This window comes from Littorina saxatilis, linkage group LG1 (assembly GCF_037325665.1).
Source record: "Littorina saxatilis isolate snail1 linkage group LG1, US_GU_Lsax_2.0, whole genome shotgun sequence".
Classification (NCBI taxonomy): Eukaryota; Metazoa; Mollusca; class Gastropoda; order Littorinimorpha; family Littorinidae; genus Littorina; species Littorina saxatilis.
Window position 1 is genome coordinate 63,090,926 of NC_090245.1, and position 26,879 is coordinate 63,117,804.

The window sequence follows — 26,879 nt, forward strand, 5'->3', positions numbered from 1 at the left end:
TATAAATTCAAACAATAGATGCTGGAAATTAAACGTGCCACTACACTGTAAACTGAAGTGTTCTACTTTTGAAGACTTTGTGTAACCAGTTGTGAAAACTGTAAAACACTATTTGATCAGTTCTGCCAGCAAAAGTAGCACACACGGTAACCATGTGTATTACTTTTTCTTGTAGAATTGTATAGTTCGTCACAAAGTGTTCACAACTAGTTACAAAAAGTGTGTTCAAAAGTGGAACACTTCAGTTTATAGTGTACCAAGAATACATCTGTTCAAATCATGTTTGCAGTATTTTGGTAGTTTTCTCTGCTCTTCGATATACAGGAACATCTTTAAACGGCAACTCTCTGCTTATTTGATGAAGTTATGAGCCCCGACTCTAATATATATGTTAAAAAGTAGGCATTAGAACTTGTCTTCCAGGGAATTAGAATGTTTACGCTCTTGGCATTTATTTAGGATCAGTTCCTTTGTCATTCATTTGTCAGTAGGGACAGAAGATGACGAAGACCAGTCCTGGCCAGTGAATGTGGATGAAAAGCAGTGCTATCCAAGTCCAGCTGTGATCGATGGGGAAACTACAGCAACAGCGGCAGTAAATGTCCACTCAGTAGGCCTATTGGTTGTACTGAGCATTACAACTTGTTGCTATTGTAAGTTTTAAAGGCCCACTACGCCTCATTTAAAAAGTTGTCCTCGCCTTTAACATGGGATAAGACCATCCCTCCACTTGGTCACAGACCAAACTTGAAATCACTTTGACTGCTTTCTGTAGTGAGGTAGATGTTTTGGTGGTTTCGGGTGAATTTTTTTTTCTTTAGAAGAAGCTGTACCTGAATGTATTCTTTAAAAGGATACCACTCTGAATAGAGAGCCTTGAGGCAGTTCATTTTTGGTATGCAACTATTAGTGCCCGTATGGTCTTATTTCATGTAAAAGCCTCGGGGATGTCGTCAAGCGTCCGACATAGACGGATTGAAAGGCTCAAATGTCCGATTCACATAGCCGCATGGCAGTCAGATGTCCCATCGTTTTGAACTGAGCGCTGGCATTGTCCGATAAGAACTCCATTCCTTCGGACAGCGCACTATTCTATATTTTTCTCTAAAGATACACATTTTCAAAAAGCGACCGAGCACTCTCGCGTACATGTGCGCTGAAGTTGTGCAGTACGGATCTTGTGTTTTCGGGAATAGTCCATATTCGTAAATCGCGCGGGAGGAGAGCGGGAGAGTAGCTTCCCTTGAAAGGGATAACAAACATGGCGTGTTTTTGTTTTCACAGTGCTGTGTAGACTGTGACATTTTTGAAGTTATAAAATGCCGAGAGTGAAAAGATGTGCATGGGGAGTGTGCAATATGGACACTAGGTATCCCGAACGGTGTGTGGGGATCGAATTTTTTCCATTCGTGAAGCCTGGAAAGTTTAATTACCACTACGATAAGTGTCAGCGCTGGATCACAGCTTGCTACAGGTAGAATGTTTATGTTGGTACTTCCTGACAAGAAACCAGGATTCTGCAGCTGAACATTGCGTCGTCGTGGGTTTTCTGGGGTGCGTATCGCTAGCGCTACGTGTCATTTGTGCTACGTGTCATTTGTCCTACGTGTCATTTGTGCTACGTGCCGCTATCGCTACGTTGATTAGTGCTACAAATAATTTGTCTATGAGTCGCTATCATTCGTTCATTATCACTACGTGTCGACAGCACAACATCTTTTAGCGCTACGTGTCAATACCACAACTTACTGACGACTCAGTTTCTCTTTCTCATTTTTTCTCGCGCTCTCACTCCTTCTGGTTTGTGTGTGTGTATGTATGTCTGTGTATGTGTGTGCGTGTGTGTGTCTGTTTCAGTGTGTGTGTGTGTGTGTGTGTGTGTGTGTGTCTATCTCTCTCTCTCTCTCTTGCTTACTCGCTCGCTCACTCACTCTGTCTCTCTCTTTTTCCTCTCTCTCTCTCTCTCTCTCTCTCTCTCTCTCTCTCTGTGACCTTAATATAATAAACCATTCTGAGTTCTCTCTCTCTCTCTTCATTACACACACACACACGTACAAACGCATACGTACACACAGTATCGTACACACAAACTCACACACAGAAAAACATCCGTGGATGTATATATTATTATAATTAAGTTATTCCTTGACTGTATTCTTCAAGTTTAAGTTTGGTAATTTTACTGCCGCACATTGCCTTAAGTCATAAATAAAGGGTTCCAGTAACATACCATTCTTCTTTATTGATTATGAACTTTGGAAGGTTAGATGTTGGATCTGTTTTTAAAAAAAATATTTCCTTGATGTGTTGTACTAAGATCAACCGTCTGCTTGGACATATACTAAAGATCCACTACCTGGCTGCTGTCTGCGGAAAATCGATTAATTCATAGAAAAATATGCCTTACAGGGAAGCAGCTAGCCGGTTGACTGTACATGTGTTTGTGTAGAGGTGTTCTTATTGCATGTTCAAGCCAGGACAGATGGTGACCTGAAACATTTACACATTACATTTGTATGCAGGACTGCTAATTTTAAGCTTAGGTGCAAGTGTGATGATATATTTGTTTGACTGATTATGGGCATTAAAATAAAACTGCAAAAATAATACTTACACTTGAGATCTGATTTTGTGTGTGTCTGTGCGCATGAGGGTGTGTGTGGGCCATTTGACATACTTGCAGAAGAAACAAACAGAGGTAACTGATAAACTGCATTTATTAACACAAAGATGTAAACAAAGTTGAGTTCACACATTTCACAAAAGTAAAACAAGGCAGTCTCACATGCATTCACAATATTTAGTACTCACATGAATGGCCAAAGATTATAGGCTGAGAATGCAAGTTCTAATTTGGCACATTTGTACATGTAGCTGCATCCGCCAGACATATATCCATCTTACAATAAATAAAAAAAACCTAGTGGTTAGGACATCGGCCTGAAAATCTAGGTCCTAGGTTCGAATCTCTGCAGAGGCATTTAATTTTTCCCCTTGGTTGAAATAAAAATGCTCAATCCAGAGAGAGCAACCGTAAAGTTACCAGCGTAAAAGTAAAGCGTTGAATGCAGCTATGAAGGTCATGCCAGCAGTGTGGGTCAAGATTCAGGCTGCCTTCTATGCACAGAATTCTGTGTAGGATTCTCATCAGCTCTATCTTTACAAACACATAATCCCCAATAGTCATACAGTGGAACCCCCCTTTTAAGACCCCCTCCATTTTAAGACCTTGTTTTCTCAGACTTTCTGTTCATAACCTCTGTAAATTAACCTCCATTTTAAGACACCCTCCTTTTCAAGACCTGATTTTCTCAGATTTCTGGAGGTCTTAAAAGGGGGGTTCCACTATAGAGCTCTGTAAGACATAATTTTGTTTAAAACACTTATGCCTTTTGGGGGAAATAAATTAATAGGAAAAGACATCACCACACTAAGAAGTCAGGGTGCTGACTTTTGCTATGTGACCAAGTGGAAGGATTTTCTTATCCCATGCAAAAAGCCTGATGAAGGTCTGACACAGTGAGGCGAAGTGTTTTAATGAGGCAGAGCAGGCCTTTAAAAAGTAAGTTCACCACATCCAAGTGAAAGACACAATCTTGGCAGACTGTATTACAAAAGCAACATTTCAGCACAACATAAGAATGAATTGAACCATCCAGGATGCACCAGAACGACCCAAAAACAGAATCAATGAAAATTTTAAACAAGATAAAGTACTGATTAGGATTCAAAGGAAGAACAAGTCATGGGTTAACACATTTCATGTGCATAATGCAGTTAAAAGATCTAAATTCTAATATTGCAAACAAAGTCTATACATGAACACGCATTGACTGAATCATAGTTCATACACACACATCTCCCAAAGCTAAGCCTGTGTGTAAAATACTGCCTGTGAACAGCTTAACTTAAAGCACTCAAACAACATAAAAGATAATACCACTTTATGTAGTAAAAACAAACAAACCGATGTTTGCTGTAAGAAAATATCTGCATACCAAACACTACCTGTATTTAGCTGAATTGACAACTTACATAAGTCAAAATGTACCCTTGATACACACCGCACCACACATTATTTGTGTAGAATGTTATTGTTAATTTGTTACATGTTCATTTCACCACTAAGGCAACAGAAAACCTCTGTAAGTGTAAGCATCTTCGGATGGACTATAATTATTAAAGCAGTTCTGGTAGCTCTGTCAGCACAGAATGGACTGAATCTGATCATCATCCGCAGCAAAGCCAGGCACCACTCTGCAAGCTGCCTGCACGTCATATCTCGGCACCTCACTTCCTGGAAAATAAAGAAAATGTATTACTGAGCACATCCAGACTTTGCTGTGCGCTGATGGGGATATGTTTTGGGTATCGAGAAGAGGGTGTGTGTTGGGGGTGGGGGTGCGGAAAGGTAGGTAGGAGGTAATACTTGTTCTTCACAAGATCAGTGGGATGGAGAATAGTGTGGGTGATACTGACAGTGACAACTATGAACTAAACTGTAAACATTGTTCTGTAATATTACAGGTGCCATCATTCCTTCCTGTGAAAACCTTTTATTTCATGGATATATTTATACTTTCATCATTAAAATTAAACAGATTTCCTCACAAGAACCTTTCTAACAACATGATATCTTGTTATGCTGATGATGTGAGCAGCTTTTCTGGAATGTGATGGAAAGTTCTGTTACTATTTTTTTTAATTCAGCATGAGCCCTCATCCCACACACATATTTAGCGTTGACACCTTACAGTTTTGTTGAGAAATGTGATGTGAATTCATTCAGAAAATTCTAACTCTGCGCAGGGGCAGTCAGGGTGTTGAATGTAGAAGGAGGTATCCAAGTACACAGGCGGTACATGTATTACAATTTACATTGTTACTCTTATTCCATGTTAAAAAAAAAAAACTATAAAAACAAACTGGCCAGATCTGTGATTGTGAGCCAAGGAAAGGACTGACTGTATTTAAAATAATTCCAGTAACGAGTAAATCTTTCATTCTAGCAGAGACATACATACAGAGATGCGAAGCGAGGGCCGCTCGCGTGAACTCTTGGGCTACTGCGCTCGGTCAGCGTGACCTCGCGCGATTGTTAGCCATCATCCCGTACTAAGTTGTTGTTCGCTTGCTCTCTGACACCGATTTGAAGTGCTTTTCTGTCATATTTCTTTGGATATATCCAGCTTCAGACGAGATATATCAGTGGTAAGTAAACTTGATTCATATTCTGTAGCCTTCAATAGTGTGCACACGAACGCATTTGAGAGGATTGGCTTCCCGAAGTGAGTCAAAAACGGTTCCTTCGGTTCTTGCGGCCATTGTTTCTAAGTCCATTGTGCGTGGAGGCAATGTTTGGGAGCAAATATTTTCTTTTGTGCGAAACTTTGCTTTCCCTTGACTGGCAAATGCATTACTGGTGTATACATTAATCTGTTTGTATAATTTTTGACGCGCTGTAATTAAATTTGATGCTTTTAAGTCTCACTCAAGTGGTTCTCGCACTTACACTGGCGTGTGGATAAAAAGTTTTTAAGGAGAAATGAGCGAAATTGCTTACTTTAGGATTCATCTTCTAATCACCAAATAATGCAATAATCTTCTTCTTGTGATTTTCTGTTTCTCTTGAGTGCAAATAATCAACATTTTGCATGTTTTATTATCTATGATTTTCTATGAAACAGTTATAACTCTTTAAAAACACAACAATTGCCAGCTTGGCGCCAGTCATGGGAGGATTACTTGCCCCTGCCGTAGGCGAAGAGTACGCGAACAATTGCCAGCTTGGCGCCAGTGGGAGGATTACTTGCCCCTGCCGTAGGCGAGGATAACGCGAGCGGGAAGACAGCGCTTCGCATCTCTTCTATCTATGTCTCCGATTCTAGCTATTTCATGTTTTACTTTCTTGCATCGCAATAGTTCAATGTTCATACAAACAGTATAATGCACTTTATGAGTATAGGGTTGCAACAAACTTTAAGATGGGAAGGAGAGAGAAAATAAAGATATTTGTACCATTAATATGTATACAAAGTACATCATACCAATTACCATGCACAGTATTACTATGCATCTTCAAATGTATGAATAATTTCATCTACAAAGTACTTGTAATACAATTTACAAAGAATAAAAGACTGCTGAATTATCTACATCAGTACATGTTTATAGCTTCAGACTACCATCACCAATACCTAATGTTACTAGATATATATATACATAAATAAATTTTACCATACAGATTTGACAAGCAAAAGCTGTACGTGATAAAGAAATGTGTAACTTACTCTTCAGGGGTAGTCTGTAATGTAAAGCACCACGCCAAGTCATCCTGATACCTCTCCAGTACATGTAGCCATGTTTAAAGGTAAACTGTTGGAACTGGAAGACAGGAGCTGTATGAATGATGCACATCATCTCTGGTTTCTCGGGAGGCCTGAAAAAAACCAGAACAATAATTATTAACATAACATGTCTTGAAAATGAAATAAGTACCATTTCAACTTCACTATCAGAGCCAAATCACTCACTAATTCAGTAATTGTTTTGTTTATTCTTTTACAATCATAGTTCATACACTGATACAGCAGCATTTGATTCTGTGCATGCAGATTAAAGATATCAAGCATTTTATAAACTTGAGTAAAAAAACCAGAACACAACAAAAACACACTCAGTGACTCACAGTCACACCCAGTTAATCAGTAACACCATAGACCAAATGGTCTATGGTAACACACAGATACATACACAACAGATACATCTTGCTCAGTTATACAAAGGCCACGTTTGCAATGGCCATGTCTTGGATTTTAAAAACAATAACTTACCTGCTGGTTGATCCAAACCGATGATTGAAAATCAGTAAGACTGAGACTGAGAGGAAAATGTCCTGTAGTGTACAGTGCGATTCATCGCCAACCTCCCCATTCAAGGCAGACCATGTCCAATATCAGCTGTACCATTCACATCCCGATTGCATTCCTTCAGAAGGGCAATCAGTGTTTCAACTTCTTTGTCGATATATTTCTCTGGTAAGACTCATTCTGCATTTGAAGGTTTCCTGCAGTTTGTCCAAGATGGGGATTACCCTTTCTTTGGCTGGTTTCAGGTTAACCTGTATGGCTTGGGCGGGAGCGTTTGCGTCCGCAGGGAACAGGCTTATTTCGAGGATGTTGTCGTGTTCTTTCAAGATGTGGGAGTTGAGTTCCATCTCCCTGGCGGCGTGGTACTGGCTGGCGTTGATGGTAGACTCCTCTTCTTCTTCCAACGAAAAGTTGAATTGAGTTTCAGCAATCTCCATAGAGAAGTTGGTGGTGGCCATTTTGCTAAAGGGTGGTGTAGATCAAGGAGCGTAGTGGGAAAGCGTGGTAGGTCTCGGAATCAGGAGAAACTCGTGATGTGGTCAAGTAGTTGATTCTGTCTGTTTTAGTAGACAATCTCGTCAGAGTTGTTCTGCGATCTTATTGGTGGGACCAAGTTCCGCCCGTGGGTTGGCTGGTTTGTGTAGATGCGGGATAAGTGTGTGTTAATCAACGCTCCGGTGGCTGGGCGTAGCGTCTTTGATACGTGTAGTGGGGCCCTTTTGGCGTGGTGGGCGGAGTTGCCGTGGGGGTGATTGTTGGGCGCAAAAACTGCGTCCATCCCTCTCCGTTGCGGCTGAGTGACCGTGTTGCGTGTCGATTCATTCGTGTTATCAGCACTATTGATCAGTGAAAAACTGTTGGATTGTTTTTAGCTTCACCGTTTGTTGGTGTAACACTTATGTTTTTTCGTAGCTTTATTTATTCTCTCCGTGATTTCCGTGACTGTTGTTATGTCAGGGGGGTATGTCGTTTTGAATAAGCGAAAGTTCCTGGCGTTGTATTGTTTTCATTACCTTGTGCAAGCAAGGCAGGGGTTGTTTTGTCACTTGACTTGTTAAGAGGTTTTAACAAGATGATCTTTCAAGTTCCTGTGTCTTGCATAGGCAACAAGGGGAGGTTTAGGGAACAAGCCGGAACATTCTGTGTGAAATTTTCGTAGTAGTTGTTGTTGATGTGGATGTAGTCAATGTCTGATTTGTTACAAGGACATTCTTGTGTGTTCCCAGCACTGTTTATTAGTGTACATCAGTTGTTGGAGGTGCTGTTGAAATTTAAGCCGTTCTTCCCGATGTGGGATTGTTGTGGTTGTTGTCGTTGTAGTTGTATCTGTTTTGTTGTTGTTTGTTGATGGTGTCGTCTTAGTTATCTTTGTTCGTTTTGTTGTAATGGTATACACAGGTGTTGTTCTTGCTTACGCAAGGCATCAGCTGTTCGTGTTCAGCTGTTTTAGCAGTGTGCTTCAATACTTAGAGGTACTGGGTGATGGTGTTGTAAAGCAACAAATGTACAGGTTGTATATGGGAGAGGTTTTGGGTGTCTCCAGGTGCTTTTTCAAACTAACATTGTAGTTGTTCTGGGTTATCGAGCTGTTATTCCTGTTGGTGTAGTAGTGTACACAGAGAGGTGTTGGTCTTGTTACAGGCGGTGTCTGCCGTTTGTGTTCAGCTGATTTAGCAAATTGCTTCAATACTCAGTGGTATTGATTGAGTACCGTTGTTGTGAAACAACACAAGTACTGGTTATATTGGGGAGAGGTTTTGGGTGTCTCTGTGTGCTTTTCCACACCACCGAGGATCGAACAAAGGCAATTGCTACATGGTTGGACCCTTGCTGGCCCGTACGCTCCGGTGGCTGGGCGTAGCGTCTTTGATACGTGTAGTGGGGCCCTTTTGGCGTGGTGGGCGGAGTTGCCGTGGGGGTGATTGTTGGGCGCGAAACTACGTCCCTCCCTCTCCGTTGCGGCTGACGGTGACCGTGTTGCGTGTCGATTCATTCGTGTTATCAGAACTATTGATCAGTTGGGTTGTTTTTACCTTCACCGTTTGTTGGTGTAACACTTATGTTTTTTCGTAGCTTTATTTATTCTCTCCGTGATTTTCGTGACTGTTGTTATGTCAGGGGGGTATGTCGTTTTGAATAAGCGAAAGTTGGTGTATTGTTTTCATTACCTTATGTAAGCAAGGCAGGGGTTGTTATGTCACTTGACTTGTTAAGAGGTTTTAACAAGATGATCTTTCAAGTTCCTGTGTCTTGCATAGGCAACGAGGGGAGGTTTAGGGAACAAGCCGGAACATTCTGTGTCTTGTAGAATCAGCTTCCAGTGTTTCAAGAGTTTCTTTTTAAGGTGTCTCAGTCTAGGGTTGTAGGTTGAGACCATGAGGAGTGGTGGAGCTTTGTTTTTGGTGGGATGGTCTCTTTTGTTTTAGAAGTGTGTTTCTTGGTATGTTCAAGACTTCCCGTTTGATTAACTCCAGTTCGTCCGGTATATATTCTCTCTCAAGGAGTTTTGAAAGGAATGAATCAGTTTCCTTGTTCTTTGTGGTTATGTCGTTGTTGGTGCGAATGTATCTGATTAATTCACCTTTCACAAGTCCTTTAAAGACACTGGGAGGGTGGTGGGCCGATTCCCGATGGAGATACTGAAATGTTTCAGTAGATTTCCTGTGTGTTTTCAAGTCCAATATTTTGTTGGACAAGAATCTGTTACCCTTGTAGAAGGTGGTGTCAAGAAACGTCGCCTCTGAGTCAGAGATGTTGTTTGTGAACTTGAGTAATGGATGGTGGGCGTTGGCAATATCAAACAGCTGATGTATTTGGTTTTGGTCAGCATTAAAGAACAAGATGCCGTCTTCTCTGTAGCGTCCGTGCCAGAGAATTGTGTCTTTGTAGGCATATTTGTCGAGGATTTCAATCATGAGTTGAAACATGCGTATATTGCATATTTCTGGGGATGATGTCATTCCCATGGCGGCCCCAATGCACTGGTTGTAGTGTTGGTTGTCAAACACAAAGTTGTTGTTTTTCAAGATGAGCTCAAGAAGTGACACGATGTGTGATTTGTGGATATGTGGTAGTGGTGGGATACACAGGGTGGTGGGCAAAGCTTCGTCCACAGCTCTTAAGAGTTCAACCGCTGTCATGTTGGTGTACATGCTAGTGATGTCAAATGTACAAATGAGCACATTGGGGGGGAAGAGTGAGTTGTTCAATTTGCTGGATAAAATCCAATGTGTCTCTGATGTAGGTAGGTTGTCTTTTTACTATAGGTAGTAGGAAGAAATCGATTCACTTTCCCACGTATTGGGAGGGGGTGTCACACTGGGAAATGATAGGTCTGCCTGAAATTCTAGTATCCTGGACTCCGTTTGTTTGTAGGTTGCAAATTTCTTCTTTGGAGAATTTGTGTACTTTAGGGAGAAAGTACAGTTTGCCCTTTTTTTGTGCATTTTTGGTTTGGCACAGGAAATTCTATGTTGGTTTGTCAATTTGTTGGGTTTCCTTTAGATGTGTTATGATTGTCATCATTTGGTTGATCAGTGCCAGTTGATCAGGTGGGGGGATGGTTTTGTAGTGTACCCCTGAAAGATGGAATTGTCCTTCCTCGTCGTAGGTAGTTTTGTTCAAGATCACGATTGTGTTGTTTTTGTCAGCTTTACGTATGACTATGTCTTGATTGTCAGATAGCTCCTTGGGGGCTTTCCTTTCATCTTCAGAGAGGTTGGATTGTAGTTTCTTTAAAGAGAGATTGTATAGTTCCATTCTGGTATTGAAGATGTACTCTTCGATGACTTTGTTGCCTAGTGGGGGGTTCCAATTGGATTTTGTGTAGAACGGAGGTATTTCCGTGTTGGAGGTGTTTTCACGGAAGTGAAATTTGCGTCGAATGTTTCGTGCAAGTTTGTAGAAATCTGCAGATATTTGTTTTCTCATGGTTGGTTTGTTGGTTTTTGGCGTTGGTATGAATTTGAGGCCTTTTGCTAAGCCCAGATATTGTCCATTCGAGAGTTGCACATTTGACAAGTTGATCACGAATTGTTTGGCTCGTGTCAAGTTGTTGTTGATCTTCTTTTCTTTCTCATTAGACAGTCTGGTTTGTTTCCTCCTTTGGATGCGGAGTTGTGTTTTGGAGTGTCTGCCCATGATTTGGGAGAGAGCCGTACAGTGACAAGTGCACTTTGACCACGGATAGTGGGGTGGTATCGCGTGTCCTTTTGATACGGGAATGTGAGGGGATGAGCAAAACGTCGAGATTGGGTATGTGTGCTCAGTTGGAGGTTTTAATTAGTGCCAATGTGTACATATAACAGTTGGGGGAGAGGCTAAGGAATGTGCAGGCCCCAGTCTCTTCGTCTCCAGGCCCCAGTCTCTTCGTCTCCTTTCCCCGTCCTTTGATTGGGTTTGAGGGATGGCAAATGCCGGAAATACCTAGTGCTGGAGGGATTAGCTGTAGCGTATCGGCGTCTGTGACTTGATACCCTTCTTGCTGTGGCGTCATAGTTGAAACGGATGTGTCCCGTCTGTTCGGGTTGATATTTGGGGAATAGTGTGAATTGTAACCTCTTAGTCTGGTTAGAGGCACATAGTTTAGGTGTGTGCCGGAAATGCCCTGGCACTGGAAGGATTAGCTGTATCGTTTCAGCGTCTGTTGTTGGAGACCGTTCTATTTGCGGTGTCATACTAGTGGAGACAGATGTTTCCCATCTCTGAGGATTTGATAACTGTGGATTAATTGTAGAGTTGTATCATTTTCCCTAATTCGAAGCAAACACTTTATGAGGAAATTGAATTTCTCTCTCGAGGGTGTAAGTTTAAGGTTTGCCAGGCTTGGCAAATATATTAGGCGAAACACCGATTCCTGTTGAGATGGTAGTTGTAGTTGGTGTTGGTTTTGTTGACGGTGGGGTTTGTAGAAATTATAATCGTTCTTGAGTTCGAGTTGTTGTTGAAATTTTCGTAGTAGTTGTTGTTGATGTGGGTGTAGTCAATGTCTGATTTGTTACAAGGACATTCTTGTGTGTTCCCAGCACTGTTTATTAGTGTACATCAGTTGTTGGAGGTGCTGTTGAAATTTAAGCCGTTCTTCCCGATGTGGGATTGTTGTGGTTGTTGTCGTTGTAGTTGTATCTGTTTTGTTGTTGTTTGTTGATGGTGTCGTCTTAGTTATCTTTGTTCGTTTTGTTGTAATGGTATACACAGGTGTTGTTCTTGCTTACGCAAGGCATCAGCTGTTCGTGTTCAGCTGTTTTAGCAGTGTGCTTCAATACTTAGAGGTACTGGGTGATGGTGTTGTAAAGCAACAAATGTACAGGTTGTATATGGGAGAGGTTTTGGGCGTCTCCAGGTGCTTTTTCAAACTAACATTGTAGTTGTTCTGGGTTATCGAGCTGTTATTCCTGTTGGTGTAGTAGTGTACACAGAGAGGTGTTGGTCTTGTTACAGGCGGTGTTTGCCGTTTGTGTTCAGCTGATTTAGCAAATTGCTTCAATACTCAGTGGTATTGATTGAGTACCGTTGTTGTGAAACAACACGTGTACTGGTTATATTGGGGAGAGGTTTTGGGTGTCTCTGTGTGCTTTTCCACACTACCGAGGATCGAACAAAGGCAATTGCTACATGGTTGGACCCTTGCTGGCCCGTACGCTCCGGTGGCTGGGCGTAGCGTCTTTGATACGTGTAGTGGGGCCCTTTTGGCGTGGTGGGCGGAGTTGCCGTGGGGGTGATTGTTGGGCGCGAAACTACGTCCCTCCCTCTCCGTTGCGGCTGACGGTGACCGTGTTGCGTGTCGATTCATTCGTGTTATCAGAACTATTGATCAGTTGGGTTGTTTTTACCTTCACCGTTTGTTGGTGTAACACTTATGTTTTTTCGTAGCTTTATTTATTCTCTCCGTGATTTTCGTGACTGTTGTTATGTCAGGGGGGTATGTCGTTTTGAATAAGCGAAAGTTGGTGTATTGTTTTCATTACCTTATGTAAGCAAGGCAGGGGTTGTTATGTCACTTGACTTGTTAAGAGGTTTTAACAAGATGATCTTTCAAGTTCCTGTGTCTTGCATAGGCAACGAGGGGAGGTTTAGGGAACAAGCCGGAACATTCTGTGTCTTGTAGAATCAGCTTCCAGTGTTTCAAGAGTTTCTTTTTAAGGTGTCTCAGTCTAGGGTTGTAGGTTGAGACCATGAGGAGTGGTGGAGCTTTGTCTTTGGTGGGATGGTCTCTTTTGTTTTAGAAGTGTGTTTCTTGGTATGTTCAAGACTTCCCGTTTGATTAACTCCAGTTCGTCCGGTATATATTCTCTCTCAAGGAGTTTTGAAAGGAATGAATCAGTTTCCTTGTTCTTTGTGGTTATGTCGTTGTTGGTGCGAATGTATCTGATTAATTCACCTTTCACAAGTCCTTTAAAGACACTGGGAGGGTGGTGGGCCGATTCCCGATGGAGATACTGAAATGTTTCAGTAGATTTCCTGTGTGTTTTCAAGTCCAATATTTTGTTGGACAAGAATCTGTTACCCTTGTAGAAGGTGGTGTCAAGAAACGTCGCCTCTGAGTCAGAGATGTTGTTTGTGAACTTGAGTAATGGATGGTGGGCGTTGGCAATATCAAACAGCTGATGTATTTGGTTTTGGTCAGCATTAAAGAACAAGATGCCGTCTTCTCTGTAGCGTCCGTGCCAGAGAATTGTGTCTTTGTAGGCATATTTGTCGAGGATTTCAATCATGAGTTGAAACATGCGTATATTGCATATTTCTGGGGATGATGTCATTCCCATGGCGGCCCCAATGCACTGGTTGTAGTGTTGGTTGTCAAACACAAAGTTGTTGTTTTTCAAGATGAGCTCAAGAAGTGACACGATGTGTGATTTGTGGATAGGTGGTAGTGGTGGGATACACAGGGTGGTGGGCAAAGCTTCGTCCACAGCTCTTAAGAGTTCAACCGCTGTCATGTTGGTGTACATGCTAGTGATGTCAAATGTACAAATGAGCACATTGGGGGGAAGAGTGAGTTGTTCAATTTGCTGAATAAAATCCAATGTGTCTCTGATGTAGGTAGGTTGTCTTTTTACTATAGGTAGTAGGAAGAAATCGATTCATTTTCCCACGTATTGGGAGGGGGTGTCACACTGGGAAATGATAGGTCTGCCTGAAATTCTAGTATCCTGGACTCCGTTTGTTTGTAGGTTGCAAATTTCTTCTTTGGAGAATTTGTGTACTTTAGGGAGAAAGTACAGTTTGCCCTTTTTTTGTGCATTTTTGGTTTGGCACAGGAAATTCTATGTTGGTTTGTCAATTTGTTGGGTTTCCTTTAGATGTGTTATGATTGTCATCATTTGGTTGATCAGTGCCAGTTGATCAGGTGGGGGGATGGTTTTGTAGTGTACCCCTGAAAGATGGAATTGTCCTTCCTCGTCGTAGGTAGTTTTGTTCAAGATCACGATTGTGTTGTTTTTGTCAGCTTTACGTATGACTATGTCTTGATTGTCAGATAGCTCCTTGGGGGCTTTCCTTTCATCTTCAGAGAGGTTGGATTGTAGTTTCTTTAAAGAGAGATTGTATAGTTCCATTCTGGTATTGAAGATGTACTCTTCGATGACTTTGTTGCCTAGTGGGGGGTTCCAATTGGATTTTGTGTAGAACGGAGGTATTTCCGTGTTGGAGGTGTTTTCACGGAAGTGAAATTTGCGTCGAATGTTTCGTGCAAGTTTGTAGAAATCTGCAGATATTTGTTTTCTCATGGTTGGTTTGTTGGTTTTTGGCGTTGGTATGAATTTGAGGCCTTTTGCTAAGCCCAGATATTGTCCATTCGAGAGTTGCACATTTGACAAGTTGATCACGAATTGTTTGGCTCGTGTCAAGTTGTTGTTGATCTTCTTTTCTTTCTCATTAGACAGTCTGGTTTGTTTCCTCCTTTGGATGCGGAGTTGTGTTTTGGAGTGTCTGCCCATGATTTGGGAGAGAGCCGTACAGTGACAAGTGCACTTTGACCACGGATAGTGGGGTGGTATCGCGTGTCCTTTTGATACGGGAATGTGAGGGGATGAGCAAAACGTCGAGATTGGGTATGTGTGCTCAGTTGGAGGTTTTAATTAGTGCCAATGTGTACATATAACAGTTGGGGGAGAGGCTAAGGAATGTGCAGGCCCCAGTCTCTTCGTCTCCAGGCCCCAGTCTCTTCGTCTCCTTTCCCCGTCCTTTGATTGGGTTTGAGGGATGGCAAATGCCGGAAATACCTAGTGCTGGAGGGATTAGCTGTAGCGTATCGGCGTCTGTGACTTGATACCCTTCTTGCTGTGGCGTCATAGTTGAAACGGATGTGTCCCGTCTGTTCGGGTTGATATTTGGGGAATAGTGTGAATTGTAACCTCTTAGTCTGGTTAGAGGCACATAGTTTAGGTGTGTGCCGGAAATGCCCTGGCACTGGAAGGATTAGCTGTATCGTTTCAGCGTCTGTTGTTGGAGACCGTTCTATTTGCGGTGTCATACTAGTGGAGACAGATGTTTCCCATCTCTGAGGATTTGATAACTGTGGATTAATTGTAGAGTTGTATCATTTTCCCTAATTCGAAGCAAACACTTTATGAGGAAATTGAATTTCTCTCTCGAGGGTGTAAGTTTAAGGTTTGCCAGGCTTGGCAAATATATTAGGCGAAACACCGATTCCTGTTGAGATGGTAGTTGTAGTTGGTGTTGGTTTTGTTGACGGTGGGGTTTGTAGAAATTATAATCGTTCTTGAGTTCGAGTTGTTGTTGAAATTTTCGTAGTAGTTGTTGTTGATGTGGGTGTAGTCAATGTCTGATTTGTTACAAGGACATTCTTGTGTGTTCCCAGCACTGTTTATTAGTGTACATCAGTTGTTGGAGGTGCTGTTGAAATTTAAGCCGTTCTTCCCGATGTGGGATTGTTGTGGTTGTTGTCGTTGTAGTTGTATCTGTTTTGTTGTTGTTTGTTGATGGTGTCGTCTTAGTTATCTTTGTTCGTTTTGTTGTAATGGTATACACAGGTGTTGTTCTTGCTTACGCAAGGCATCAGCTGTTCGTGTTCAGCTGTTTTAGCAGTGTGCTTCAATACTTAGAGGTACTGGGTGATGGTGTTGTAAAGCAACAAATGTACAGGTTGTATATGGGAGAGGTTTTGGGCGTCTCCAGGTGCTTTTTCAAACTAACATTGTAGTTGTTCTGGGTTATCGAGCTGTTATTCCTGTTGGTGTAGTAGTGTACACAGAGAGGTGTTGGTCTTGTTACAGGCGGTGTTTGCCGTTTGTGTTCAGCTGATTTAGCAAATTGCTTCAATACTCAGTGGTATTGATTGAGTACCGTTGTTGTGAAACAACACGTGTACTGGTTATATTGGGGAGAGGTTTTGGGTGTCTCTGTGTGCTTTTCCACACTACCGAGGATCGAACAAAGGCAATTGCTACATGGTTGGACCCTTGCTGGCCCGTACGCTCCGGTGGCTGGGCGTAGCGTCTTTGATACGTGTAGTGGGGCCCTTTTGGCGTGGTGGGCGGAGTTGCCGTGGGGGTGATTGTTGGGCGCGAAACTACGTCCCTCCCTCTCCGTTGCGGCTGACGGTGACCGTGTTGCGTGTCGATTCATTCGTGTTATCAGAACTATTGATCAGTTGGGTTGTTTTTACCTTCACCGTTTGTTGGTGTAACACTTATGTTTTTTCGTAGCTTTATTTATTCTCTCCGTGATTTTCGTGACTGTTGTTATGTCAGGGGGGTATGTCGTTTTGAATAAGCGAAAGTTGGTGTATTGTTTTCATTACCTTATGTAAGCAAGGCAGGGGTTGTTATGTCACTTGACTTGTTAAGAGGTTTTAACAAGATGATCTTTCAAGTTCCTGTGTCTTGCATAGGCAACGAGGGGAGGTTTAGGGAACAAGCCGGAACATTCTGTGTCTTGTAGAATCAGCTTCCAGTGTTTCAAGAGTTTCTTTTTAAGGTGTCTCAGTCTAGGGTTGTAGGTTGAGACCATGAGGAGTGGTGGAGCTTTGTCTTTGGTGGGATGGTCTCTTTTGTTTTAGAAGTGTGTTTCTTGGTATGTTCAAGACTTCCCGTTTGATTAACTCCAGTTCGTCCGGTATATATTCTCTCTCAAGGAGTTTTGAAAGGAATGAATCAGTTTCCTTGTTCTTTGTGGTTATGTCGTTGTTGGTGCGAATGTATCTGATTAATTCACCTTTCACAAGTCCTTTAAAGACACTGGGAGGGTGGTGGGCCGATTCCCGATGGAGATACTGAAATGTTTCAGTAGATTTCCTGTGTGTTTTCAAGTCCAATATTTTGTTGGACAAGAATCTGTTACCCTTGTAGAAGGTGGTGTCAAGAAACGTCGCCTCTGAGTCAGAGATGTTGTTTGTGAACTTGAGTAATGGATGGTGGGCGTTGGCAATATCAAACAGCTGATGTATTTGGTTTTGGTCAGCATTAAAGAACAAGATGCCGTCTTCTCTGTAGCGTCCGTGCCAGAGAATTGTGTCTTTGTAGGCATATTTGTCGAGGATTTCAATCATGAGTTGAAACATGCGTATATTGCATATTTCTGGGGATGATGTCATTCCCATGGCGGCCCCAATGCACTGGTTGTAGTGTTGGTTGTCAAACACAAAGTTGTTGTTTTTCAAGATGAGCTCAAGAAGTGACACGATGTGTGATTTGTGGATAGGTGGTAGTGGTGGGATACACAGGGTGGTGGGCAAAGCTTCGTCCACAGCTCTTAAGAGTTCAACCGCTGTCATGTTGGTGTACATGCTAGTGATGTCAAATGTACAAATGAGCACATTGGGGGGAAGAGTGAGTTGTTCAATTTGCTGAATAAAATCCAATGTGTCTCTGATGTAGGTAGGTTGTCTTTTTACTATAGGTAGTAGGAAGAAATCGATTCATTTTCCCACGTATTGGGAGGGGGTGTCACACTGGGAAATGATAGGTCTGCCTGAAATTCTAGTATCCTGGACTCCGTTTGTTTGTAGGTTGCAAATTTCTTCTTTGGAGAATTTGTGTACTTTAGGGAGAAAGTACAGTTTGCCCTTTTTTTGTGCATTTTTGGTTTGGCACAGGAAATTCTATGTTGGTTTGTCAATTTGTTGGGTTTCCTTTAGATGTGTTATGATTGTCATCATTTGGTTGATCAGTGCCAGTTGATCAGGTGGGGGGATGGTTTTGTAGTGTACCCCTGAAAGATGGAATTGTCCTTCCTCGTCGTAGGTAGTTTTGTTCAAGATCACGATTGTGTTGTTTTTGTCAGCTTTACGTATGACTATGTCTTGATTGTCAGATAGCTCCTTGGGGGCTTTCCTTTCATCTTCAGAGAGGTTGGATTGTAGTTTCTTTAAAGAGAGATTGTATAGTTCCATTCTGGTATTGAAGATGTACTCTTCGATGACTTTGTTGCCTAGTGGGGGGTTCCAATTGGATTTTGTGTAGAACGGAGGTATTTCCGTGTTGGAGGTGTTTTCACGGAAGTGAAATTTGCGTCGAATGTTTCGTGCAAGTTTGTAGAAATCTGCAGATATTTGTTTTCTCATGGTTGGTTTGTTGGTTTTTGGCGTTGGTATGAATTTGAGGCCTTTTGCTAAGCCCAGATATTGTCCATTCGAGAGTTGCACATTTGACAAGTTGATCACGAATTGTTTGGCTCGTGTCAAGTTGTTGTTGATCTTCTTTTCTTTCTCATTAGACAGTCTGGTTTGTTTCCTCCTTTGGATGCGGAGTTGTGTTTTGGAGTGTCTGCCCATGATTTGGGAGAGAGCCGTACAGTGACAAGTGCACTTTGACCACGGATAGTGGGGTGGTATCGCGTGTCCTTTTGATACGGGAATGTGAGGGGATGAGCAAAACGTCGAGATTGGGTATGTGTGCTCAGTTGGAGGTTTTAATTAGTGCCAATGTGTACATATAACAGTTGGGGGAGAGGCTAAGGAATGTGCAGGCCCCAGTCTCTTCGTCTCCAGGCCCCAGTCTCTTCGTCTCCTTTCCCCGTCCTTTGATTGGGTTTGAGGGATGGCAAATGCCGGAAATACCTAGTGCTGGAGGGATTAGCTGTAGCGTATCGGCGTCTGTGACTTGATACCCTTCTTGCTGTGGCGTCATAGTTGAAACGGATGTGTCCCGTCTGTTCGGGTTGATATTTGGGGAATAGTGTGAATTGTAACCTCTTAGTCTGGTTAGAGGCACATAGTTTAGGTGTGTGCCGGAAATGCCCTGGCACTGGAAGGATTAGCTGTATCGTTTCAGCGTCTGTTGTTGGAGACCGTTCTATTTGCGGTGTCATACTAGTGGAGACAGATGTTTCCCATCTCTGAGGATTTGATAACTGTGGATTAATTGTAGAGTTGTATCATTTTCCCTAATTCGAAGCAAACACTTTATGAGGAAATTGAATTTCTCTCTCGAGGGTGTAAGTTTAAGGTTTGCCAGGCTTGGCAAATATATTAGGCGAAACACCGATTCCTGTTGAGATGGTAGTTGTAGTTGGTGTTGGTTTTGTTGACGGTGGGGTTTGTAGAAATTATAATCGTTCTTGAGTTCGAGTTGTTGTTGAAATTTTCGTAGTAGTTGTTGTTGATGTGGGTGTAGTCAATGTCTGATTTGTTACAAGGACATTCTTGTGTGTTCCCAGCACTGTTTATTAGTGTACATCAGTTGTTGGAGGTGCTGTTGAAATTTAAGCCGTTCTTCCCGATGTGGGATTGTTGTGGTTGTTGTCGTTGTAGTTGTATCTGTTTTGTTGTTGTTTGTTGATGGTGTCGTCTTAGTTATCTTTGTTCGTTTTGTTGTAATGGTATACACAGGTGTTGTTCTTGCTTACGCAAGGCATCAGCTGTTCGTGTTCAGCTGTTTTAGCAGTGTGCTTCAATACTTAGAGGTACTGGGTGATGGTGTTGTAAAGCAACAAATGTACAGGTTGTATATGGGAGAGGTTTTGGGCGTCTCCAGGTGCTTTTTCAAACTAACATTGTAGTTGTTCTGGGTTATCGAGCTGTTATTCCTGTTGGTGTAGTAGTGTACACAGAGAGGTGTTGGTCTTGTTACAGGCGGTGTCTGCCGTTTGTGTTCAGCTGATTTAGCAAATTGCTTCAATACTCAGTGGTATTGATTGAGTACCGTTGTTGTGAAACAACACGTGTACTGGTTATATTGGGGAGAGGTTTTGGGTGTCTCTGTGTGCTTTTCCACACTACCGAGGATCGAACAAAGGCAATTGCTACATGGTTGGACCCTTGCTGGCCCGTACGCTCCGGTGGCTGGGCGTAGCGTCTTTGATACGTGTAGTGGGGCCCTTTTGGCGTGGTGGGCGGAGTTGCCGTGGGGGTGATTGTTGGGCGCGAAACTACGTCCCTCCCTCTCCGTTGCGGCTGACGGTGACCGTGTTGCGTGTCGATTCATTCGTGTTATCAGAACTATTGATCAGTTGGGTTGTTTTTACCTTCACCGTTTGTTGGTGTAACACTTATGTTTTTTCGTAGCTTTATTTATTCTCTCCGTGATTTTCGTGACTGTTGTTATGTCAGGGGGGTATGTCGTTTTGAATAAGCGAAAGTTGGTGTATTGTTTTCATTACCTTATGTAAGCAAGGCAGGGGTTGTTATGTCACTTGACTTGTTAAGAGGTTTTAACAAGATGATCTTTCAAGTTCCTGTGTCTTGCATAGGCAACGAGGGGAGGTTTAGGGAACAAGCCGGAACATTCTGTGTCTTGTAGAATCAGCTTCCAGTGTTTCAAGAGTTTCTTTTTAAGGTGTCTCAGTCTAGGGTTGTAGGTTGAGACCATGAGGAGTGGTGGAGCTTTGTCTTTGGTGGGATGGTCTCTTTTGTTTTAGAAGTGTGTTTCTTGGTATGTTCAAGACTTCCCGTTTGATTAACTCCAGTTCGTCCGGTATATATTCTCTCTCAAGGAGTTTTGAAAGGAATGAATCAGTTTCCTTGTTCTTTGTGGTTATGTCGTTGTTGGTGCGAATGTATCTGATTAATTCACCTTTCACAAGTCCTTTAAAGACACTGGGAGGGTGGTGGGCCGATTCCCGATGGAGATACTGAAATGTTTCAGTAGATTTCCTGTGTGTTTTCAAGTCCAATATTTTGTTGGACAAGAATCTGTTACCCTTGTAGAAGGTGGTGTCAAGAAACGTCGCCTCTGAGTCAGAGATGTTGTTTGTGAACTTGAGTAATGGATGGTGGGCGTTGGCAATATCAAACAGCTGATGTATTTGGTTTTGGTCAGCATTAAAGAACAAGATGCCGTCTTCTCTGTAGCGTCCGTGCCAGAGAATTGTGTCTTTGTAGGCATATTTGTCGAGGATTTCAATCATGAGTTGAAACATGCGTATATTGCATATTTCTGGGGATGATGTCATTCCCATGGCGGCCCCAATGCACTGGTTGTAGTGTTGGTTGTCAAACACAAAGTTGTTGTTTTTCAAGATGAGCTCAAGAAGTGACACGATGTGTGATTTGTGGATAGGTGGTAGTGGTGGGATACACAGGGTGGTGGGCAAAGCTTCGTCCACAGCTCTTAAGAGTTCAACCGCTGTCATGTTGGTGTACATGCTAGTGATGTCAAATGTACAAATGAGCACATTGGGGGGAAGAGTGAGTTGTTCAATTTGCTGAATAAAATCCAATGTGTCTCTGATGTAGGTAGGTTGTCTTTTTACTATAGGTAGTAGGAAGAAATCGATTCATTTTCCCACGTATTGGGAGGGGGTGTCACACTGGGAAATGATAGGTCTGCCTGAAATTCTAGTATCCTGGACTCCGTTTGTTTGTAGGTTGCAAATTTCTTCTTTGGAGAATTTGTGTACTTTAGGGAGAAAGTACAGTTTGCCCATTTTTTGTGCATTTTTGGTTTGGCACAGGAAATTCTATGTTGGTTTGTCAATTTGTTGGGTTTCCTTTAGATGTGTTATGATTGTCATCATTTGGTTGATCAGTGCCAGTTGATCAGGTGGGGGGATGGTTTTGTAGTGTACCCCTGAAAGATGGAATTGTCCTTCCTCGTCGTAGGTAGTTTTGTTCAAGATCACGATTGTGTTGTTTTTGTCAGCTTTACGTATGACTATGTCTTGATTGTCAGATAGCTCCTTGGGGGCTTTCCTTTCATCTTCAGAGAGGTTGGATTGTAGTTTCTTTAAAGAGAGATTGTATAGTTCCATTCTGGTATTGAAGATGTACTCTTCGATGACTTTGTTGCCTAGTGGGGGGTTCCAATTGGATTTTGTGTAGAACGGAGGTATTTCCGTGTTGGAGGTGTTTTCACGGAAGTGAAATTTGCATCGAATGTTTCGTGCAAGTTTGTAGAAATCTGCAGATATTTGTTTTCTCATGGTTGGTTTGTTGGTTTTTGGCGTTGGTATGAATTTGAGGCCTTTTGCTAAGCCCAGATATTGTCCATTCGAGAGTTGCACATTTGACAAGTTGATCACGAATTGTTTGGCTCGTGTCAAGTTGTTGTTGATCTTCTTTTCTTTCTCATTAGACAGTCTGGTTTGTTTCCTCCTTTGGATGCGGAGTTGTGTTTTGGAGTGTCTGCCCATGATTTGGGAGAGAGCCGTACAGTGACAAGTGCACTTTGACCACGGATAGTGGGGTGGTATCGCGTGTCCTTTTGATACGGGAATGTGAGGGGATGAGCAAAACGTCGAGATTGGGTATGTGTGCTCAGTTGGAGGTTTTAATTAGTGCCAATGTGTACATATAACAGTTGGGGGAGAGGCTAAGGAATGTGCAGGCCCCAGTCTCTTCGTCTCCAGGCCCCAGTCTCTTCGTCTCCTTTCCCCGTCCTTTGATTGGGTTTGAGGGATGGCAAATGCCGGAAATACCTAGTGCTGGAGGGATTAGCTGTAGCGTATCGGCGTCTGTGACTTGATACCCTTCTTGCTGTGGCGTCATAGTTGAAACGGATGTGTCCCGTCTGTTCGGGTTGATATTTGGGGAATAGTGTGAATTGTAACCTCTTAGTCTGGTTAGAGGCACATAGTTTAGGTGTGTGCCGGAAATGCCCTGGCACTGGAAGGATTAGCTGTTTCGTTTCAGCGTCTGTTGCTGGAGACCGTTCTATTTGCGGTGTCATACTAGTGGAGACAGATGTTTCCCATCTCTGAGGATTTGATAACTGTGGATTAATTGTAGAGTTGTATCATTTTCCCTAATTCGAAGCAAACACTTTATGAGGAAATTGAATTTCTCTCTCGAGGGTGTAAGTTTAAGGTTTGCCAGGCTTGGCAAATATATTAGGCGAAACACCGATTCCTGTTGAGATGGTAGTTGTAGTTGGTGTTGGTTTTGTTGACGGTGGGGTTTGTAGAAATTATAATCGTTCTTGAGTTCGAGTTGTTGTTGAAATTTTCGTAGTAGTTGTTGTTGATGTGGATGTAGTCAATGTCTGATTTGTTACAAGGACATTCTTGTGTGTTCCCAGCACTGTTTATTAGTGTACATCAGTTGTTGGAGGTGCTGTTGAAATTTAAGCCGTTCTTCCCGATGTGGGATTGTTGTGGTTGTTGTCGTTGTAGTTGTATCTGTTTTGTTGTTGTTTGTTGATGGTGTCGTCTTAGTTATCTTTGTTCGTTTTGTTGTAATGGTATACACAGGTGTTGTTCTTGCTTACGCAAGGCATCAGCTGTTCGTGTTCAGCTGTTTTAGCAGTGTGCTTCAATACTTAGAGGTACTGGGTGATGGTGTTGTAAAGCAACAAATGTACAGGTTGTATATGGGAGAGGTTTTGGGTGTCTCCAGGTGCTTTTTCAAACTAACATTGTAGTTGTTCTGGGTTATCGAGCTGTTATTCCTGTTGGTGTAGTAGTGTACACAGAGAGGTGTTGGTCTTGTTACAGGCGGTGTCTGCCGTTTGTGTTCAGCTGATTTAGCAAATTGCTTCAATACTCAGTGGTATTGATTGAGTACCGTTGTTGTGAAACAACACGTGTACTGGTTATATTGGGGAGAGGTTTTGGGTGTCTCTGTGTGCTTTTCCACACTACCGAGGATCGAACAAAGGCAATTGCTACATGGTTGGACCCTTGCTGGCCCGTACGCTCCGGTGGCTGGGCGTAGCGTCTTTGATACGTGTAGTGGGGCCCTTTTGGCGTGGTGGGCGGAGTTGCCGTGGGGGTGATTGTTGGGCGCGAAACTACGTCCCTCCCTCTCCGTTGCGGCTGACGGTGACCGTGTTGCGTGTCGATTCATTCGTGTTATCAGAACTATTGATCAGTTGGGTTGTTTTTACCTTCACCGTTTGTTGGTGTAACACTTATGTTTTTTCGTAGCTTTATTTATTCTCTCCGTGATTTTCGTGACTGTTGTTATGTCAGGGGGGTATGTCGTTTTGAATAAGCGAAAGTTCCCGGCGTTGTATTGTTTTCATTACCTTATGTAAGCAAGGCAGGGGTTGTTATGTCACTTGACTTGTTAAGAGGTTTTAACAAGATGATCTTTCAAGTTCCTGTGTCTTGCATAGGCAACAAGGGGAGGTTTAGGGAACAAGCCGGAACATTCTGTGTCTTGTAGAATCAGCTTCCAGTGTTTCAAGAGTTTCCTGTTAAGGTGTCTCAGTCTAGGGTTGTAGGTTGAGACCATGAGGAGTGGTGGAGCTTTGTCTTTGGTGGGATGGTCTCTTTTGTTTTAGAAGTGTGTTTCTTGGTATGTTCAAGACTTCCCGTTTGATTAACTCCAGTTCGTCCGGTATATATTCTCTCTCAAGAAGTTTTGAAAGGAATGAATCAGTTTCCTTGTTCTGTGTGGTTATGTTGTTGTTGGTGCGAATGTATCTGATTAATTCACCTTTCACAAGTCCTTTAAAGACACTGGGAGGGTGGGCCGATTCCCGATGGAGATACTGAAATGTTTCAGTAGATTTCCTGTGTGTTTTCAAGTCCAATATTTTGTTGGACAAGAATCTGTTACCCTTGTAGAAGGTGGTGTCAAGAAACGTCGCCTCTGAGTCAGAGATGTTGTATGTGAATTTGAGTAATGGATGGTGGGCGTTGGCAATATCAAACAGCTGATGTATTTGGTTTTGGTCAGCATTAAAGAACAAGATGCCGTCTTCTCTGTAGCGTCCGTGCCAGAGAATTGTGTCTTTGTAGGCATATTTGTCGAGGATTTCAATCATGAGTTGAAACATGCGTATATTGCATATTTCTGGGGATGATGTCATTCCCATGGCGGCCCCAATGCACTGGTTGTAGTGTTGGTTGTCAAACACAAAGTTGTTGTTTTTCAAGATGAGCTCAAGAAGTGACACGATGTGTGATTTGTGGATAGGTGGTTGTGGTGGGATTCACAGGGTGGTGGGCAAAGCTTCGTCCACAGCTCTTAAGAGTTCAACCGCTGTCATGTTGGTGTACATGCTAGTGATGTCAAATGTACAAATGAGCACATTGGGGGGAAGAGTGAGTTGTTCAATTTGATGGATAAAATCCAATGTGTCTCTGATGTAGGTAGGTTGTCTTTTTACTGTATGTAGTAGGAAGAAATCGATTCATTTTCCCACGTATTGGGAGGGGGTGTCACATTGGGAAATGATAGGTCTGCCTGGAATTCTAGTACCCTGGACTCCGTTTGTTTGTAGGTTGCAAATTTCTTCTTTGGAGAATTTGTGTACTTTAGGGAGAAAGTACAGTTTGCAAATTTTTTGTGCATTTTTGGTTTGGCACAGGTAATTGTATGTTGGTTTGTCAATTTGTTGGGTTTCCTTTAGATGTGTTATGATTGTCATCATTTGGTTGATCAGTGCCGGCCAGTTGATCAGGTGGGGGGATGGTTTTGTAGTGTACCCCTGAAAGATGGAATTGTCCTTCCTCGTCGTAGGTAGTTTTGTTCAAGATCACGATTGTGTTGTTTTTGTCAGCTTTACGTATGACTATGTCTTGATTGTCAGATAGCTACTTGAGGGCTTTCCTTTCATCTTCAGAGAGGTTGGATTGTAGTTTCTTTAAAGAGAGATTGTATAGTTCCATTCTGGTATTGAAGATGTACTCTTCGATGGCTTCGTTGCCTAGTGGGGGGTTCCACTTTGTGTAGAACGGAGGTATTTCCGTGTTGGAGGTGATTCACGGAAGTGAAATTTGCATCGAATGTTTCATGCAGGTTTGCAGAAATCTGCAGATATTTGTTTTCTCATGGTTGGTTTGTTGGTTTTTGGCGTTGGTATGAATTTGAGGCCTTTTGCTAAGCCCAGATATTGTCCATTCGAGAGTTGCACATTTGACAAGTTGATCACGAATTGTTTGGCTCGTGTCAAGTTGTTGTTGATCTTCTTTTCTTTCTCATTAGAAAGTCTGGTTTGTTTCCTCCTTTGGATGCGGAGTTGTGTTTTGGAGTGTCTGCCCATGATTTGGGAGAGAGCCGTATAGTGACAAGTGCACTTTGACCACGGATAGTGGGGTGGTATCGCGTGTCCTTTTGATACGGGAATGTGAGGGGATGAGCAAAACGTCGAGATTGGGTATGTGTGCTCAGTTGGAGGTTTTAATTAGTGCCAATGTGTACATATAACAGTTGGGGGAGAGGCTTAGGAATGTGCAGGCCCCAGTCTCTTCGTCTCCTTTCCCCGTCCCTTGATTGGGTTTGAGGGATGGCAAATGCCGGAAATACCTAGTGCTGGAGGGATTAGCTGTAGAGTATCGGCGTCTGTGACTTGATACCCTTCTTGCTGCGGCGTCATAGTTGAAACGGATGTGTCCCGTCTGTTCGGGTTGATATTTGGGGAATAGTGTGGAATTGTAACCTCTTAGTCTGGTTAGAGGCACATAGTTTAGGTGTGTGCCGGAAATGCCCTGGCACTGGAAGGATTAGCTGTATCGTTTCAGCGTCTGTTGCTGGAGACCGTTCTATTTGCGGTGTCATAGTGGAGACAGATGTTTTCTATCTCTGAGGGTTTGATAACTGGGGATTAATTGTAGAGTTGTACCATTTTCCCTAATTCGAAGCAAACACTTAATGAGGAAATTGAATTTCTCTCTCAAGGGTGTAAGTTTAAGGTTTGCCAGGCTTGGCAAATATATTAGGCGAAA

General features: G+C 42.6%; 1 long non-coding RNA gene across 1 annotated transcript; it reads right to left on the minus strand.

The window, feature by feature from the left end:
- Nucleotides 1-3,750: 3,750 nt before the first annotated feature.
- On the minus strand, nt 3,751-7,850 carry LOC138975975 (uncharacterized). The gene is made up of 3 exons (XR_011458834.1): nt 6,834-7,850; nt 6,291-6,439; nt 3,751-4,297 (listed from the first exon to the last, which is right to left on the minus strand). It is a non-coding gene; the product is annotated as an uncharacterized lncRNA (long non-coding RNA).
- Nucleotides 7,851-26,879: the final 19,029 nt, after the last annotated feature.